The sequence below is a fragment of the Pleurodeles waltl genome, chromosome 3_1 (assembly GCF_031143425.1).
Source record: "Pleurodeles waltl isolate 20211129_DDA chromosome 3_1, aPleWal1.hap1.20221129, whole genome shotgun sequence".
Lineage (NCBI taxonomy): Eukaryota > Metazoa > Chordata > Amphibia > Caudata > Salamandridae > Pleurodeles > Pleurodeles waltl.
Genome location: NC_090440.1, coordinates 1679554371 through 1679569525, shown reverse-complemented (window position 1 = coordinate 1679569525; position 15155 = coordinate 1679554371).

Sequence of the window (15155 nt, the reverse complement as noted above, 5' to 3'; positions counted from 1 at the left end):
AGAATCCGATGTCCAGGTTGCAGAAGTAGTTTTGAAGATGAATCTGGGGTTTCACCCTCAGGGGAGCCCTTAAGTAACCCAGAAGGGGGTTGGATGACTTCTGTCGTGACCCATCTATCTGGGGTGGTCAGGGATGCTACTCTACTGGACTGACCAGCCAGCTGCTCCCAATGGCCTCTGCGCATCCTGTTTCCAAGATGACAGAATCAAGTGGCCATCTGGCATAGCTCTGGCACCTCCCGAGGGGAGGAGCTGACAGAGGGGTGGTCACTCCCCTGTCCTTTGTGTGTTTCACATCAGAGTGGGAGACACATATTTCTAAAGGAGAGGGGGTAACACTTCTCCTCTAAAGGAAATCCTTTGTTTTGCCTTCCTTTGCCTTTGTTAATCTCAGCAGCATGAGGGTATTACAGTGTCTGGGGTCAGCAGCAGCACTGGCTTACAAGCAGACCCTGCAAGGCTGCACAGGTTGATATGCGGGAGCCTCTAAGGAACCCAACAAAGTATATAATATCATGCAACTAACACTGGAACCGGCGTAATTGCATGATTCCAACATGGTTGATACCAAACATGACTAGGTTCAGAGAAACCATTATGTAGATGGGCGCCTCGTAATGATCAGTGTCCACTACATACCTTAGAATGGTTTCCCCGCACTAACGAAGCCAAGAAAATGGAGTCTGGGGTTTGTAGGGATACCTCTGCTCATGCACCCTGCCCTTGGGCTGAAGGGCCTTCCTTAGGGGTGAGACATATGGTCAATGTGCAGTGACGGCAATATAAGGTAATCCTTATATCTGGGGTGAAACATGCATGCACCATTTTACACAGGCTGCAATGGCAGGCCTGTATGCACAGTTAGCATGGGCTCCCAGGGGTGGCATAATACATGCTGCAGCCTATGTGGGACCCCTGGTGTATCAATGCCCTGGGTACCTAAGTACCATATACCAGGGACTTACAGGGGTACACTAGTATGCCCATTGTGGGGTGTAAGAAGTACCTACTAACCAAATTTAGGGGAGAGAACACCACCACTGGGCCTCATCATGGCTGTCATTTCCCATCTCCAGGCTACTGTGGACCTCCTGCATATGTGCCAAAGTCACACCTGACTCCCTCACAGATGCTCCCGTTCATCTGAGCTGTTCTGGACACTGTGCAGTTTCGGCTGTATCTTCCCGAGTGGCGAGTCCAAGGTATTCAGGCTATGATACTGATGTTTCAGCCTCTCTCCTTGATTTCAGTGAGAATAACTCTGAGGCTGCGGGCCTACTGCATCCTGTTGGTGATGCATGCCAGATGGCATTTGCGGGCTCTGCAGTGGGACCTGAAGTTCCAGTGGGTGCAGCAACAGGGGAGCCTCTCCTACATGGTCCAGATCTCGGAGTGAACTGTACGAGATCTGCAGTTGTAGCTTTTGAACCACAATTGTGTCAGAGGTAGATTCCTCTCCATTCCCCAACCAGATCTGACTGTAGTTACACATACGTCACTCCTGGGATGGGGCGGCCACATGGGAGAGGTGGACATCAGGGGACGTCAGGTCTCCAATAGAGTCCGGGCTCAACATCAATCTTTTGGCGCTCAGGGCGATCAGACAGGCATTGAAAGCATTTCAGGGAAAGAACTATAGGTGTTCATTGACAATACCACCGCCATGTGGTATTGCAACAAGCAAGGTAGGGTGGGGTGAGGTTTCTCCAACTGGCGGTGGCGCAAGGTCTCTTTCAGCAGTGAGGAGAGCATTGGTTAGATCTGTTTGTCTCCACATAGAGCATGCAATATTAGCAGTTTGGTGCACTGGAGTTTCCAAGGCGGCACTCGCTAGGGAACACTTTTCATATTGAATGAAGTGTAGGCCTCTTGTATGCCTTTCCACCCATACCACTTCTGCCCAGAGTTCTGAAGAAGATCAGGCACGACCGGGCACAAGTGATCCTTGTGACACCCAACTGGGCACAAAGGGCCAGATGTAGGAAACACTTTGCGAGTCGCAAACGGCAAAATCTGCCGTTTGCGACTCGCAAATGCGTGTTTCCTATGCAGAAATGCATTTTGCGAGTCGTTACCGACTCGCAAAATGCATTTCCGAATCGCAAATAGGAAGGGGTGTTCCCTTCCTATTTGCGAGTCGCAGTGGTATGCAACTCCATTTGCGACCGCGTACGCGGTCGCAAATGGAGTCGCAGTTACCATCCACTTCAAGTGGATGGTAACCCACTCGCAAATTGGAAGGGGTCCCCATGGGACCCCTTCCAGTTTGAGACTGGACCCCAAAATATTTTTTCAGGGCAGGGAGTGGTCCAAGGGACCACTCCCTGCCCTGAAAAAACCGAAACAAAAGTTTTCGGATTTTTTTGAAATGCAGCTCGTTTTCCCTTAGGGAAAACGGGCTACATTTCAAAAAAAAAAAAATGCTTTATTGAAAAGGCAGGTCGCTAACATGGAGGCCTGCTGACGTCAGCAGGCCTCCATGTTAGCGAGTGCCTATACTCGCAATGGGGCCGCAATTTGCGACCCACCTCATGAATATTCATGAGGTGGGTCATTGCGACCCCATTGCGAGTTGCAGACGGTGTCTGAGACACCGTACTGCATAGCAATTTGCGACTTGCAAATTGCGAGTCGCAGGGACTCGCAATTTGCAAGTCGCAAATTGCTCTCTTCCTACATCTGGCCCAAAGAGTCTGGTATCTTGAGCAATTGAACATGGCCCATGATCCTCCGATCAGACTGCCCCTTCAGGAGGATCTATTGTTGCAGCAGGGGAGGGTTCTCTATCCGAACCTGTCCAGTAACCACCTTCTTGCGTAGAGATGGCAGCAGCAGTTGACAGCTTTTGACTTTCAACTCAAATTCTGTAATGTTATCTTGGTAGCCAGGTGTCCCATGTGGTATACGCCTGTCGATGGGACAAATTTATGGCATGGTGCACACACAAGTCTGTTGACACCCTTTCTACCCTTCTTTCCGGGGTCCTTTTGTTTATACTTTCTTTGGCAAAGCAGGGCTCTGCTCTGGGCAGCCTCAAGGCTTATTTGTCTGCTGTCTCTGCTTTTTCGAGATTACCTGACCAACCCTCTTTGTTTAAATCTCCTACTGTCAGTAGATCTCTTAAGGGTTTTACCCGTATGTTTCATCCATCACCATTAATAATGCCCAAATGGGATTTGAATCTGGTTCTTACTTTCTTAATGTGTGCTCCCTTCGAGCCGCTCCACAACTGTCCCCTCAGGCTTCTAATGTTAAAAAAAACCTTCCTTGTGGCCATTGCATCTGTCCACAGGGTGAGTGAGCTACAGGCATTGTCATCTAAGTCTCTCTACCTTTCCATCTATCCTGGCATAGTGATGTTTCACACCAGGGCTTCTTTTTTGCCAAAAGCAGTCTTGCCCTTTCATGTAGGCCAATCAATCACCTTGCCTACTTTTTATGCACCCCTTCATCCTTGTAAGGAAGAGGAGAGAATCCACCGACTAGACCCAAATAGAGCATTGGCATTCTACCTTGATCGTATCAAGGAGTTCCGGGTGGATGATCAACTCTTTGTTGGATATGTGGGTGCCAAGAAAATTCGGGCAGTGCAGAAGAGAACCATCTCTAGATGGGTTGTTCACTGCATTAAAATGTGCTATGCATTAGCTAAAAAGCAACCCCCCAGGGGTTTGCGCACTAATTTTACCAGAGCGACAGCTGCAACCACTGCGTTAGCATGCAGAGTTACAGTCCTGGGAATCTGTCAGGCAGCAACATGGGCATTGCTGCACACGTTCACCAAACACTACTGCCTGGACAGTCAGGTCCGGAGGAACGGGTACTTTGCATGTTCAGTGCTGCAGGACTTCCTAATAAAATCTTGGTTTGCAGACCCTCCTCCGGGGATGGTATTGCTTGGGTATCTATTCTAAGGTAAGGAATCCACAATCTCTATCGAATTAACAGGTTACTTACCTTTGGTAAACGCCTTATCTGATAGAGACATATTCTAGTTGCAGATTCCTTACTGACCCACCCATCCTCCCCGCTCTCCAAACTGATTTCTAGGGACAGGGACTTCCCTTTCAGGGCCCTAGTTCTGATGCACTGGTGATCAGTGTTCTTCATGGTTCCATGCCTCTGGCGTGGAAAGTTGTGAAAAGAAGCTGACGTCAGTGCACTCGGGTGGTGCCTATATAAGTCCTGCGATGTCATATTCAGCAAGCACAACACTGGCAATGTATGCGGAGCAGATCAACTCCACCTTATGGTGCACAGGAGTACTGCTCGAGAAAAATCCCTGAGACCAATGCCCGGGAAAATTCTAAGGTCTGAATCTGCAACTAGTATATGTCTTTCCCAGATAAGGCGTTATCGAAGGTAAGTAAATTGTTCTTATCGGCCTGAGCAATTGCCCTCCATTTCTCAAATTAATGATAACTCAAAATCCATCCAAAACCTGAATTGGACAATGTTGATTTTTTCCATTTTTCCATTTAGAAAAAGATATATCTCTACCAAGGATTTCAGTTGTAGTCTATAAATTGAAATCTGGCAAGACACCGGGTCCTGATGGATTTACTTCTGAATTTTAGTCTAATTTCTCCAGACTTTTATTCCTTGGCTTCTAAAACTCTTTCAACACTTTTCTATCTTTCATAATGCTTCCCGAACTTTCCCAGATAATTTGTCTCATCCCTAAAGTAAATCATGATTTGCAGTGGTACAATTGGCTTAGTGCAAATTGGCTTAATTAGACTTGCTTCTCCTCTAATAACACCAGATGTCTCATGATGTACTTGGTAGAGTGCCCAAAATACACCATGGCATTAGCTGCTATTGCTGTGGATGCTGAAAAAGCATTTGACCAGCAATTTATGTTTGAGATCCTAAAATCTTAAATCTTAAATCTTATAACATTATTATACTCCCCTAAATCAGCTATTTTTGCAAATGATGTTTTGTTATAAAGAAGTGTGCGACGAGGTTGTCCCTTGTCCCCACTACCTTTTATTCTCACCTTGGAACCCTTTTATCTAAACTCAGACATATTAATTACAGTGTGACTTCTCTTATAATAAAGACCCATTAACATTTTCAGTGTATGCTGATGATATTCTTATACACCTTTCTGATCCTTCTACATCTATCCTAGCATTTCAAACGGAAGTTTAAGATTTCTTTAATGTCTCAGGATTTAAATTAAATTTAGACAAATCTGAAATACCACCACTTAATAAACTGTGTATCAAAGATGACTTTAAAGATTTAGGTTTCATTTGAAGATCAACTAAAATAAAATATGTGGGAATATGGTTGATCACCTTTATTAAAGACATCATTAAAATAAATGTTCAGGACATTCAACAAAAATTAGAAACTTTATGTTCCTCATGGAACCCTCTAGTTTTTATCCTGGTGGGATGGATTAAGTATCATAAAAACTGATGCTCTCTCCTGGAGTGATGTATTGGATTTCCATGATTCCTACTTGAATTCCAAATATCTAGTTTTAAAAAAGTAGAGTCCATACTTCTACGTTCTTATAGAATAACAAACCTGCTAGATTATCCCTATCCCATTTCAAATCATCCAAACAACAAGAGGGTGTTAAATTGTCTAATTTTCAAAAATGTTATGATGCCTTCTATCTTACACAGTCAGCTTATGTTTAATTTTTATCAGTGTTCACTAAACTATCCTCTCATAACATTCCATCTATTGCACACTGATGCAAACATTTAAGACCTGTCCTTTTTTAGAAATCCTGCCATGGTAACGGACTCAAATTAACTAAATAATTATATTGAAATATGACACTATTCCTTTTACAGCAACCCAATTTCTGAGTTGTCTCACTCATTTGAGCATAACTCAAGAAATCCATAATTCCATTCTAGTGCTACACAATGATAATACTTCTTGTGTTCATGAGAATAACCTACATTCTTTATTACAGTCTCACTCTAAATCTTCTTGCATATTTAAGAGGTTAATGTGTTCCTTGGATGTCAAAGTTAAACAATATTGAACTTCAGTGGGAACATGGCTTACAAGTAAATTGGTCTGTCTATTTTTTGGGAAAACATTTGGATGAAATTACATGAAACATCGAAAGCAGCCAATATGACACAAACACCATATTTCATATACAACAGACTATTAATGACATCAGTATCACTTATGAAAAGGAATGTTACAATGCAATATATTTGTTGGTCATGTCAGGCACCACACTGTGTTCTGCACATGTTTTTTCAATGTCCGCACATCCACACTTTTTGGTTGGAGGTGTGTAAACAAATGACTACATGTTTTTATTGTTACAATGGCATATTGGATGCCTAATATGTTTTTAGAGGGCATTTATCCTGATTGGTAAGTCTTGTCTTATACACTCAAGTTACTATACCTCTTACGCATTACATCAAATATGAAGCATTGGAAAAAATACCTCAAATGATAGTTGCCAAGCATTGTATGTTTCCATCCTAGGTTGGACAGAGCATATGTTCATTCACTTTTACTAGCATTTAAGAGAGAACATGTGTGCTCAAATTCCACAACATTCCTTAACAAATCTAGTTTTTAGAATACATCAGCTGATATTGCTGCTGAAGTAGTTCCTAAACCTCCTTGAATATGTACTTTTGGATTCTTTACTTACAGTGTGCGAAATATCGTATAGTAATGATTGTTAATTCTTACAATATTGCAGTTTCTTACTGATAATCATGTTGATATGAATTATTTCATATTTCTCTAATCTCCCTTGAGTTTCTAGTTCAGTCCAGACAACCATTTTCCTTCTTTTATCTCTGTTTCCTTCTTTCCTGCTTTCACTAATATTTATTTTTTTATTGAATAATATATACATAAATTATATTTTCAATTCTTCCATTTTATCCTTAAAATTCTGTTCATGACATATATCAGTGTTATTTTCTTTTCAATAAAGCATATTTAAACTAACAAAAGATTACTCCTATCATTTTACATAATTGCCTAAGGAAAATATAATGAACAAATTATTTATGCAAAATGTTTTACAATACATTCATTTATTGCAATTGAAGTTTACAGTTTAAAACAATCTGCATGTTACTTTCATTGATTTAAACCAGCAGATGTTAACATTTTGATTTCTGTGGATACCCACTGAATCACTGCTAGAAGCTGGAGACCCCCAAGTTATGCAAGTTCTATGTTTCAACCTTAAAACAATACACAAAAATAACAATACAATTATACATCAAACAAATACAAATATTTTATTTAATTCACTAACAAAATACTACAAACACTGGAAGCTAACATTTTCATGGGAAGGTTGGAGCTTTTCAAAATCTATTCCTAAAAGACAAAGGGGAATGCTAAACTATAGCATATTTTATGTTGTTGTTTTTGCTCCTAATACATGCTCTCTCTTAGGCAGCACATACCAGTGCTTCAGTTGAAGCCACCAATCATTCATACTAGCTTTCATTTACTGAACATGCACTGCCCCATGAATCAAGCAATGCATACCAACTTAATTTTGAGCCTTCAATTTCAAATTCCTTCGCATTTACAGAGCATTTTAAAATGTAAAATTTTGCTTTTTCATTTTACATATACTTTGTTAATCTTACATTTAATTGTTTAAATAGTCCCAGACTCCAGCTAGAAGGCATAGCAGACTCTATTAAAATGTGTCATGGACCTCCTGAGGTCTGCAAAATACAGGTTAACAATTGTTGGTTTAAATTATCTTTAATCCTCAGCATTAGCCATGTCATTGTATCACAATAAACATGTCAAGATGTTTTGCTGCTATTGATATCGGAGGTCAGTTTACATTGACATACCTGTTATTTCTCAAGCTGCTGTTGTTGTTGCTTTGCCTGTTGGCTTTGGCAATGGTTTTTGTTGGTGCAGATCTGCACCAGCAATACAAGAGGTGAAATTATGTACATGTGTGTGCAATATCTTATATATTCACATATGTGTCATGAAGATACAGCGGGCGCCGCGGAACGATATATATGCACGCATGCATCATCATTTATGCACCCTTTATATGTCATGATGCTGATTCCATTTTATTTTTAATTTACTTTTCCATGATGTCAGATGCCAGTGCTGGAGTGCATGTTAAAAATATATATGTTTCAAAGGTACCCTTGAAAAAAACAGTGTAGCATTGTAGGAAGTTAAAGCTGAACTCCAAAATAGTTGTGTTTTAGAATTAAAAAGTGGAACCCCCACCTGGGGAAGAAGTCAATGCCACAGAATGGTGGGAGCATGGAATGGAGGTGGATAAGCAACAGAGGAACATAGTGAGTTTAAAAGTAAAAAATGGAGTCAGTGGGGGAGTCATTAGAAAAGCTGTGGAGGGAGAAAGGAGCAACTCTCTTCTCACCTCTGAAGAAACCCTCTGTGAACCCTTCAACACTCACCAACTACAGACTGATCTCCCTACTACCATCCCTGGCCAAGGTCTTAGAGAAAATATTTAACAGACACGTCACTGAATACCTCACTGACTACGAACTCCTCCACAGTCTGGTTCACAGACCCTCCCACAGCATGAAACTGCCCTCATGGCTGCCACATATTTTGTTATCCAATTTTATTGATTTTGGCAGTTACACCTGTATATGATGCACAGTATCACACTGACTGTTCCCAAAGGGTCCAGGCATCTTGAGTGAATATGTTTTACATAACAGGAGGCATTTGTTCAGACCAGTGCTCAGATAAACAAATGGTAAAATAATAATAACCGGCAGTTAATCTCAAACAGAGTTAGTCACAGTAAAAGCGAATTGGTATATACGTGTGGCAGCCTACGCTGATCCGATGATTCCCACATACTCTATATCTAGTTCTGATTACTGAAATAAACCCAGAGTGACATGTTTATATAGACAGGTTCCAAGCATACTTTTAAAAAGGAAGCATGGAGCCTGAAGAAGGGACATGGCAATGGTGTGTCTGTGAAACGTAGAAAAGTAAGGCAGTCATCTCACAGACCAAACATTCATTTATTGTTAGGACTCCTCTGAAAGTATCTGCAACTCGTTCAGAAATGTGTCCCATTCCAGTGCAATGGGGACTTTGCACATGCCCCGAACTACCTCCCTTCAGAGGGATACCGATTCAACTGTACCCCATTTCAGGGTACACACGTGCCAGTATTGTAATCCTGTCAGGCAAGCGTCCTTCCACTTAATTGCAATTGTTCTTTAGACTATCAGTAAAGCCAAGTCTATAAAATGATTGGTGGCACACCCTGCCTTCATACGCCTGTGCAGCCCGACTAGACTAGCTTCCATAGTGCACAAGCCCGCCTGCCCTGTGATGTTTGCCAATACTTCTGTGAACTCCCTCCACATCAACATTGCAAATGGGTAAGACTAAAACATATGGGCCATTTCAGCATTTATTGCGCTACACCTGGGACAATTTGAGGCAGTGCCATATATTTTGTGTAGGTGCGCTGGTGTGAGGTATGCTCTATATAGGATGTTGTGCTATATATACATTGAAATTTTACATTGCGGGAGAGCATGCGTGAAAACAGGAACACCTTGTTCTACTCTTTTTGTGTCAGGGGCAACCTATATCGTGTTACCAGTCCTGCCTGATGAGGTATAATGAGTCTTGTGGGGTGTATGCCAATGCGCGGATGAACCACGTGATCAGTCGACGCCTGCTTCCCATAATGTGGAATGCACACACTAAGGTATGCATGTCGTGGTTCAGTAGCCATAGTTTGTCAATTGTGCTGTAGTTCGACCAGTAATGTGCGGTAGGCCAGGAAGTGGACCAAGGGTAAATTATGGTCTGTGCATAGCTGCTCAAGTGGGGTAAGTGCAGCATTCCAAAATATGGCACCAAGGGTATCTACCTCCACTGCTTCCCAGATCTCTACCACCTTTCTCCCCAGCAAGTCTCTGAAGGGACTAATAGAGTTAGTGTGGATCTCTGGTGCATATGGCGCAAGGGTTGGGGACAACCGAAAGCTTCTAGTGTAGCGAGCTGTGCACTATTTTCAGTGGCTTGTTCCGCTGTTCTGTGAGTTTGCCCTTTGGCAGCAACAGCTCTTAAATCATTCAACAGGCACCATTGCAGTTGTGCTGCCAAATAATAATGCTTGGAATTAGGGGCTCCTAGGACCCCCCACCCACTGGGAGCTGAAGCTTGTGGAGTGCAACACATCTTCTTCCCTTATTCCAGATGAAGTTTCCTAACATGCTGTGGGGAGTGCAAAATGTGGAGTGAGGGATATGTACTGGGAGGTTATTGAAATAATAAAGAAGACGAAGGAGCATGGTCATCCTAGACAGGGATACCTGAACCTGTATGCTCCAAAATGTGAGTTGTGGATGAAGAGAAGCAATGGCACTCATGAGGTTGCCATCAATTAAGTCTAACATACTGTGATATATACGCATGCCAAAGTAGCTAAATGTGTGGGGCTCCAAGCGTATTGGATGAAGACCCACCGTCAAGTGATGCAGTTGGCTGTCCGGTCTCAGGGGGAACAGGGAGGACTTAGGCCCTGATTACGACTTCGGCGAAGGGGATTACTCCAACCCAAATGTGGCGGATATCCCGCCCGCCGAATTACGAGTTCCATAGGATATAATGGACTCGTAATTCGGCGGGCCCTTAGTCCTTTTCAGCCCCCAGCCCTGAGGCAGCCCAGAGTTCCTCAAGGGCTGTATTGACCTCGTTGATCCCCCATCTGATGTCTCGGAAATAGAGGCTCACATCATCTGCATAAAGGGAAATGACATGTAGTTCATTCCCCAGCGGGATACCCCACTCCTTCCCATCACGTAACAGTCGTTGGGCAAGCGGTTCAATTGCTAAAGCAAAGAGGAGTGGACAGAGAGAGCACCCCTGCAGATAGAGGGCACCTTGAATGTGTACCTTGGCTGATTATCGGGCCAATATTAGTTGACCTATCTTAACTCTGGCTGTTGGGTTTGTGTAGAAAAGTTGTATGAAGTGTAATAGACAACCGGTAATACCTAGCTTCAAGAGTGTTGCGAACATATAGCTCCAATCCACCATATCAAACGCCTTTTTCAGATCTAACACTAGGCTTGCTGCATGTGGCCAGTGGGCTGGAATCAATTCCAAAATACTATGGAGCCTGCGGAGATTTAGAGTGGTTGAGCGATTAGGTATGAAGCCATTCTGGTCTGTATGGACCAGCTGGGCAATGTGTTCTACGTGGTGTCCCACAATAACTTTGTTGAGTATTTTATAGTCAGCCTCTATCATGGACAGCGAGCAGTATGGCGCCACTTCAAACAGGTCTTTTTCAGGTAGTGAGACTATTAGGGATTCTCGAAGTGTTGGAGGAAGACTTCCTTCTCCAGTGCAGTTTGGTACAACTCCAGTAGCTTGGGGACCAGAATATCTTCATAGGCCTTAGAAAACTCGACCAGGAGTCCATCTAACCAGGATTTTTTGCATGTGGTAGATCCCCGTATGGCGTCCCTCAGTTCCTGTTCTGTGATAGGCATCTGACAGACCTCGCTGGTTACAGGGTCTATGGTAGGGTCTATGGAGGGTGTCCCTCAAGGAATGTGTGTATGTTAGCTGCTCAATCAAGAGAAATAGAATCATGCAATATTTGTAGTTGGCGATGAATGCAGTGTGTATGTTTGAAAGGCTAGTGACAATGCAGGTTGGGGATTGACAAATTATAGTTATCTGCATAGCTGGGGTCACACCACGAAGAAGCCAAGCCAATAACTGGACAGATTTCTCACTCTTAGCATGCATCTTGGCATGACAGTCTCTGAAATCTAAGCATCTAAGTTGGTCTACCAGTCTAGCATGTCGATCTGTGGCGGCCCCAAAGCCCCACCAGGCAGCAGGGGTTCTATGGGTCTTGGCCTCTGGTGTGCCTAGGGACATTTCTACTTCAGTCAACTCTCTGTGGAGATCTGCTCTCTCCCTCTCCACTGTGTTAATACAGTCAACATGCAGCACTACCTTTTGAGCCTCCCATTCTGTGGGGCTGGACGTGGCTGCACCCTAATTCTCTTCCGTGTATTAAGAAATTGCATCCCGAGTCGTATCTTGGAACACAATGTCCTGTAACATGGCTGGTTGAAGGCGCTAGGTGGGGGGCCACAAGACAAGATGCAGCTGAAGTGGGCTATGATCAGAAAGTCTTACTGAGGTAATCCCCGCTTGTTGCCTGGGAGTGACTAGTCGGATGGCATGGTATGCGGTCCAGCCGCACATGTAGATCGTGGGGAGGGGATTAGTATGAGTAGTCCGTGTCTGGATGCAGTGTGCGCCAGATGTCTAAGAGAGACCAGTGTGCGAGCTACTGAGTGAGGACTGTTGCTGCTGCCACAGTGGGAAAGCGTGGTAATGAGGAGTGGGAATGGTCTAGGATGGGGGTCAAGGACACTATTTAAGTCACCTCCAATAATCCATGGAATGTGTTCCCATTTTGTGAGGGTAACTGTGAGGTGGGCTAAGAATACTTGCTGCTCCACATTCAGGGCGCAGATGCTGCTTAGCAGAAATGGTCGACCATCGAGTTGTCTCTCCACAAAGGTCTCCAGGAGAATAAAAAATGCTGTCCACTCGTATCTCTAATGTCACAGAGTCCAAATAGCCAGTTTATAGGAAACACATTTAATGAGCGCAGGAGCACAGAAACTGGCAAAGAAATGGAGAGGCCAATTCTTTTCTGCAACTTATTCTTCCTATGCGGGGTGGCGATCTGGGTGGCTCCTGGGGTTCCATTCCATTATGTATATAGTGAGGCAGACGTAGCGTGGCGCTACATACTCATGCAAGGTACTTTAGAAGATAGAGACATTAATATTCGGAACACGTATGGCCCCAATGCAGATGATGGACCGTATTATATCACACTACAGGGGCTACTTGATGACAACATGGGTTCCCCCATAGTATGGGCAAATTATTTTAATTGTATTTTAGATGGGAACTGGGATCGTCACTCGCTGCTTCTGTGTACAAAGCCCCGGGTGATGGAGTCCCTTGCTCAAAATATGCAAAATATGGGGCTGCTTGATTGTTGGTGTACTCTTCAATCACGGACACATGATTAAAATTTCCACTCTATGACATATGACACATACAGCCGCCTGGATAGACTTCTTGTCGCAGGAATGGATCCCAGGGTTCTGCAGAGGGTCGATCATCTGAAGCGATATCTATCTGACCATGCACCAGTGATGCTCTGTCCATGTTGGGAGGTGGTGCACATGCCACATGGTCATGGCGCATACCCCCAGATTTACTAACAGATGCAGCCTGCTGGAAAACACTGGCGGAAGTGCTTCAGACTTCTTTGGATGGTAATTAAGTCACAACAGCGTCAAGAGCTGCAGAGTGGGAGGCCCTCAAGGCTGTCCCGAGGGGGGCCTGCATCGGAATGACAGGTGGTGTCTGGCGACATTGAGGGCCAAGGACGACACCTAGTGACCATTCATAGGGATGAAGCAGCTTCAGCAGCCACAAGGCAGAGGCTATGCTTATGCAAAGGGACCTGCAGAAATTATGGAAATCCCTTGATAGACACACACTCACAACTTACTGGCAACATCAACAAAGGGAAGGTGATAAATCTGGCTGATTGTTAGCACGGATACTAAAACGTAAACAGGCGATCCCACCTACACTGAGGATTCAAGACCCAGGAGGTTGGTTGGTGACACAACGTTGCAACATACCAACAGCCCTGGTAATGCACTTCTGTACTTGGGCAGACAAGGAGGTCTGCTCAGAGCTGACAGAGAGATTTCTGGCAGGAATGACCCTGCCCTGTCTCTCCTGCTCACTATGATAAATTCTGATGTTAAATTCCTCTGTAAAATGTTGGTGATGTTGCCGCAGGGAGTAATTTGTGATTTTGTCCATGAGGTCCAATGTGGGTTTATGCCCTTGCGTTGCAAGTCTCTCAGTTTGAGGCATTTAACCCATTTACTGCATGAGACCGTGTTTTGCTTTACTGCGGACCGGGCCAAAATACACACACTGAAAGGGATCAAAAAGAATCTCTGGAATGCACTTTCTTAGTCTAAAGAAGACATTTATTATATCACTTTGAAAGGCCTGTGACTGACGGTCAGCATAACCGAAAGTGTACCTTCAAAATGTGCAACGATAAAGTGAGAACATGTACAAAGAATGTTATATCCATAAACAGCTAATATATATACGCAAAGATACAAATACCTATATTTAAATATATATTCATACACAATGCAAAGCAAATAATTAGTAAACATTGTTCACCGTGGGGCCTATCAGGTGCTTCGTCTTTCCCCTGCCAGCAAGTCGTTGACCCTGGTACGACCGCAACGAGAAATGTAAATGTTGTATGTAATTATCTGAGTGAGATTATCCCACTTCTCATCAGTTGTTTCCTGACAATCCCTACAATACTCATAGGGATTGAAGTGGGTTTCTACATCATGTTTTTGCACATCTTTATCCTGGTTAGTGGCATTGAAAATTTCTAGCCAAATTCTTGTTGGTGTCGGTATGGCGATTAAACAGGTTGATAAAACATCCACAGTGCTTCTCACGGCACCCACGCAGAAGTCAGATCTGTTGAGCACTGTTTGTGCCAAATGAATCCAAATATTGTCGTTCAGATGTAGTTAAGGTGCTACGCGATGTGGTCGATCAATCAGATTGAAGTTGGGGGTGTTAGGTCTTTCCCGATCCCACACACTCACACCCAAGGCAAAGGCAAAGGCAAGCTATAGTATGATCTGCAAAGAAACAAGTATGATCATTCTCGCAAATAACATTTATCAGCTGGAAAATGTTCCCATCGTTCCTTTCCTGGTTTCATAATTAACAACACGTTATTGGGGCCCTTTGCTATAATTTCTGCAGGTTCTGGAGGGCCATTTGGGGATTTCTCCCACACTTTAGCACCTCCCTCCCCACGTACAGTAAGAAGGGTTGGGGCAGTCCCCTTCCTCACCAATCCTCCATACACTGGAATTATGACAAGTTGGACAATTCTGTCTCCTATTTGTATCAATAAATCAGATTCTCCACTATTCAACCGAATAGCTTTGATTTCTCCTTGGTAATCTGCATCAATCACTCCCCCTAAAATCTGAATACCTTTGAGTTCCAACCCAGATCTACGAGCAATCAATCCGAAA